This window comes from Scophthalmus maximus, chromosome 9, assembly GCF_022379125.1.
Source record: "Scophthalmus maximus strain ysfricsl-2021 chromosome 9, ASM2237912v1, whole genome shotgun sequence".
Taxonomy (NCBI): domain Eukaryota; kingdom Metazoa; phylum Chordata; class Actinopteri; order Pleuronectiformes; family Scophthalmidae; genus Scophthalmus; species Scophthalmus maximus.
The window spans coordinates 25,253,480-25,259,288 of record NC_061523.1 but is presented as its reverse complement, the minus strand read 5'-3'; positions in this window follow the sequence as shown (position 1 = coordinate 25,259,288).

Sequence of the window (5,809 nt, the reverse complement as noted above, 5' to 3'; positions counted from 1 at the left end):
CAACCTTCATATCAAAAACTGACCTTTAACAGTCTCTCTCACACACACACACACACACACACACACACACACAAAAGAAAAGCTGTGACTCACCAAAGTGAAAGAGCCAGAGAATATAACTCGGGCACTTTAAAGCTCCTGCAGAGCCGAGGGAGGCTGCAGATTTGGATCATAATCTAGTTTCATTGCTAATATAAAAAATATTGATTAGTGCAGCTTTAGGGAATTTGAAAAAGGTCTAAGCCCACAGCTTATCTCAAAACATGGGGGGGGGGCATTTTAAAGACTTTAATTAAATCGTACTTGACTCGCAGCATCGAAATTTCCGATTAAATTAATGAATAAAGGGGAAAAAGTTTGTACTTTAAATCAAGAGAAACGTCTTCGAGCCGCAGGGAGGAAGTGTTGGTACGGACGAGTCCTCGAGCCGCAAGTAAGGAAATCAACAACTAAACAAATAGAACAATTGTAACAACTGGTACGTTCTGGACAAGAGAGGCGTAGAACAAATAGTCATTTAGATATTTAATATACGCAGGTTAATCTACTGTTACAAAAAGGCGAAGGTTGGTAAACACCAGAAACTTGAGCGAACGTGAACGGAGATGGATGGAATTTGTGGCAGTGATGATGAAAAGTCAAAGACAGAGGCAACAGGTCGCCATTGCCTCTACGTGGCGTCGCGCGGGAAACAGTTGGCGCCTCATTCCGAGATTGGAGCTGGAGCCGGTAAGTGCACGCGACGCACTGCAGACGCATTTGACCCGGGAATGGACGGGCCAATCGTAGCCTTTCGTTGAGGTTTGTCTGAGGTCGACAAACGGGATAAGAGTGAGGTCGTTCATTGGTTCATATCGTCACGTCTCCCGGAATTCCAAAGATGGCGGACAACGTTGCACACCAAAGTGAACATCGAGCGACGACGTTTGAACGGCAACGTAGGCAACTCTCTTCCGATGATGCACCTGGTCGCCAGCAAGAAGGAGAAGAGTGTACGACCAATCACGTTGCGATCTCTTATCGCGTTGTAGGGTGTTGGAAGGCAAACTTCATGTCAAACGCACACAGACAGGCACATCGGCAGTTCTTTCTCTCAGAGGACGGAGGGAGTCTGAGCGGTCAGACTGTTTGATTCTTGTCCTTCTGACTTGTGAACCTGCTCAGACTGGGTCTCGCACAGGAGATTATTATTATGTCTGTTCAGAAATGTCATGCTCTCAGGAGGACGAGGATCTCTGACATGACGCCCACAGGAGTTATGAGGTTTGATGAGCATTGAAAGGTTGATGGCATCAACCCCGAGAGAGTGAGAAGAGGACGGAGAGTAGTGGACGACGCCGAGGAAAAAAAGGGGGTGACGGAAAGACGGATGCGGTACACAATGAAGACATCAATAAGAAGGAATACTAGATGGATAGATCCACAGATTCTTCGGTTTTTCTTTATTTTAAACCACATCACACATTGAATTCTCTCAGCCCCCAGTTTCTGCTTGAGGAGTCGATCAAAGTGTCATTTTAAAAGTCAACCCTCGGACCTGCCTTTTTTAAAATGCATTCACCGTCACCACCCTCGACCACGTCGGTGTCACAAAAATGAAAAAGCACTGAAACATTAACCAGACACTCCACTGCTTTCATACTCCAAGATCAGTTTACTCATCTACGGAGAGAGAGAGAGAGATGAGGACGTGATCCAGACAAGGTGGGAGACGCAGATTAAGGACTATGGGAACGTGACTCTACGTCTCACTCATAACGTCAGTAAAACATTTTCCTGAGGAGTTTATGGTTCAATCTGTAGTTTCAAGCCTTCTTCAATACAACATGATGTTATTTGGTGCATTGTGGTACGTTTACAGTCATAAAGACGAGAATACAGACTTCAGGTCCATGTTTATATGCAATCTGTGGATGTGGCACAATGCAAACAGCCTAAAAACCACATCTACAACAAAAAGCGAGAAGATACCGCGTGGATACATTGTGATTGACAGCTGCTACCGTCCAATAGGTGCAGGGTTGCAGGTGTGGGTGGACGTACCTGTGGTCGAGCTCTCAGTCAGGCCACACCCCCAGCTTCTCCACATATGGCCCCAGCTAGGTTTCAAATGGCGCCGGCCAAAATGGAAAAAACAGCAGCTCGCAAAGCAACGGGTGTCGTCACGTTGGTTTGACACTCGGTCCGAACACGTCAGGAGTCTACGAGTTCGGGTTTATTCCGAACGGCGGCACACACACAACGTTCTAGAGAGAGCGCTGGTACTTTTAACCCCGTCTGTGTCTCAGGTCTGTGAAAACCTTCTGGCAGGTTCACTGCTGAATGTGCACTGGTCCTGCTACGAGCTGTGGGCGTTCAGGATGAGCAGCTGTTGAGGTGAACACGCGAGGCGAGAGGAAGCACCAACAAGCCCCGCCCTCCGACCTTTAACACACAGCGACCCCCGACCTCTTTGATTGACTCCCGTTTCAACTTCAGCAGAGTTTAGCTCCTTCACTCCTCCTCACCACAAAATGTACAGCGTGTAGCAAAGTTTGCTGCGAGAGTCTTTGGCTCAAAACCATCCGTCAGCGACCCGTTACCCCACCAGCACACACACACACACACACACACACACACACACCTCTGTCAGACTCGTATGCACTCCTCAGCACTCATTAATAATGCTGTCAACCTCCACTCCCCCACCAGACAGAGCTCGAGTGAGGAGCCGGGTGCATTTCCCCAGAATAATAAGTGAGCTTTGCCGTTTGACTTTCCACAGAGTTATGAAGGAGCGGAGTGTGTATGAGTCCAAAAACCAGATTAATTGGAAGATCTACATCATGTATTTAGGATTGTATCTATTCTCTATATCCTTTCCTTTTCTCCGCCGTTGTCGTCTTTTCCCTCTCGGCGAGAGAAGAGAATCTCCTCTGGTTGCAAACTGCCACGATCGGTTTGCGTTGAGTAGCCACTGCACGTTTGGCGTCGTTGAGATAGCCGCCTTTCGTTAATCACGGGATTGACGTCGGCTCGGGAGAACACGGGACGCGTTGGCCCCGTGTGGCGGAGGCAATGAAGACGCAGTTAGAGAAACAAGAGGGAGACTGGTTTTCAGTTCGGGATCCAACGCGTAACGCTCATCACTCAGAGCTCATCGTCATCCCGTCCACGTGCAGACGGTTGAATCTTGGAGATAAGTTTCTCTTTTTGAAAATATATTTTTGTATTAATGAGTCAAAACAGCTGACGTCGATGGGAGGAACGTTCAAAACAAGTCATAAGTGTAGCCGTCGGTCTTTAGCGGCAATGCTACTGTTTTTTATTTGTTTTTAATCATTTGACCTTTGCCTCTTGACCTCTACATACTTTATTTCATTTTCACACATTTTAAGGGGCAAATATTTAACCCAACACATGATGCAACTCTTGGGGGAAAAAAAGGAGTGTGGCATCTTGCGACAGCACCTCCAGTTGTGGACAATGTAGGAACATACATCGCTCGGACGATTGATAGGCTCTGTTTTCTACAAATGAAATGTTTGGATCTTTGTTTTTGCTTCTTTTTTGATTTTGCGAGGGCGACTACTTCACTGTGTGTAACACTTTCCCATATACTCCAACATTTCCAATGCCTCCTGCACACCTGCATGTGGAAACACGCTGAGTGTCTGTTCCAACACCTTCTGCAAATGGAAAAACCCAACTGGAAAACTGACCAGTGAGCCAAAGTGTCCGACTCCACAGTCAGACCAAGTCACCGGTTGTATTCAGATGAGAGTGACAACTTTGTAGTGAATCGTGGACAATATGTTTTAATCATATTTATATAACTTTACTTTATATTTTAATGAACCCTCAAGCTCTCGGGTACGTTTGGTTCCCTCTTTGTGTCCTCGCCAGGCGCTTTGTGACCTCGGCTAATTCATCTTCACTTACCTCAACCGATCCTCCTGAATCGCCTCGGTCATTAGATTAGATTAGATTAGATTTTGTTAGTCACATCCCGTCTTTTCGAGACAACGGGCGGCACTGATGTGCAGTAACCACGGAGACCTGAGCGGTGAGATTAAAGTGGTAGTGACAGTGAACATGCGCTGCTCTCGAGGGGCGTTGAGCAAAACCCCGTCCAGGGATGATGTTCAGACGTTTCTCAGCTGAGAGCCGGTGGAATAAAGATAATCCTTTTCCGATACATATTACAGTATTACAATACGTAATATTAATGTTGTAAGTGTTTCAAACCGTCCTGCCCCTCCCTCCCTCCCTCCCTCCCTCTCTCTCTCGAAGCACAGGAGCCGTCCGCTGAGTCTTTAAGGAGAGAAACTCCTGTTTACTCACATCTGCTCGGGTTTATTCAATTTTCCGCCATGCAGCTCAGAGGCCGAGCCGGGTCGGGGCCGGTGCTTACGCTGGCTCGCTGCATCTTTTGCAGTTAATGGAGTGTGTCCGGCCCAGACGCACAACGGGGCCACACATCGCATTACGTCGGCGTATTCCGGTAAGTCGCCGTCGCTCAGGCTCAGGCTCCAGCTCCGCATTTGATCTGCGGCGAGAGTCTGAGCGGACGCAGCTGTCGGCTCTCGGCCGTCGGCCGTCGGCTCTTCATCCGTGTTCTCCTCTCTCTTATTTGTCCAACTCTTGGAAAATATTTTGAGAGAAAACTCAGGTGCAGGTCGACGACGTCACGGCGGCTGCAGGTGTCAACCCACCGCGACGTCGCCTGTCGGCGTGAGAGCTGCTGTGTTGAAGCCTCGAGCTTCCTACATGTTGTTGTTGTTGTTTTTTGCAACCTGCGACTATGCTGTGATTGGACGCACCAGCTGTCAATCACACTGTATCCACTAGCTACGGTGCTTTGTCGTCTACAGATTGAACCATGAACTCCTCAGGAAAATGTTTGACTGACGTAATGAATCAGGTGAGAAGTAGAGTCATGTTCTTATAGAGTCGCCCTCTGCTGGTCAGGACACAGAAGACAGGCTTCAGGCTTTTCAGCACCAGCTTCTTTTTGTTTCCTCGTCTCAGTTTCCTTCTGTTTTTCTGTTTGAATGACAGGAAGTGATTCTGTCAACATCTCAGACTGTCATTATCCTGAGTCACCTTCTCGTTTCAGGCAGTGACGAGGGAGTGTTACCGAGGAGACGAGAGTGAAGCCGGTCAGGTCACATCATTCTTGTCTGAGCGGAACAGTGTCGGTTCGTCCAGACGATGTTGAGATATTTCAATATTATTCTGCTAAAACACAGATTTTAACAATCGAAAAACCCCTCTTCATTAAAATGTAGGACCTGTCATTTTTAACGAGGCTGCTGATGAATAATGATAAAACAATGGCCTGAATGACAGAAACTAAAAAAGTAGAAAAACGTTGGAGTTTTACAGAAAATGAGACGTTCTGTTATTTTTCTCCTTTAATCCTCAGAAAAAGCCTGCGAGCGGAACGGAGGACGTGAACTCCTCAGGCGACACAGGCACGTGTGTTTTCACAGCCATGCACAAAGACACACACACACACACACACACAGAAAATTAGAGGAAGACTCGACAATGTTATCGTCTGCAAATTATAATCATTATTTTTATAAATTTTTTCCTTAGAAAAAGACTTTTTGGGGAAATTGAATGATGTAACACACTTCTTTGTGTTTTGTGTTCATATATATATATGTATATATATATATATGTGTACATATATATATATATATAGTAAGTCCCACGAGGGTCCGCGATGAGAATCCGAGTGCAGCAATCTGCATTATTCCCCCATAATTCATTTGGGCCATTTGAAGCCACTGCTGTAAAACTCACCCAACCACTTTTGCAC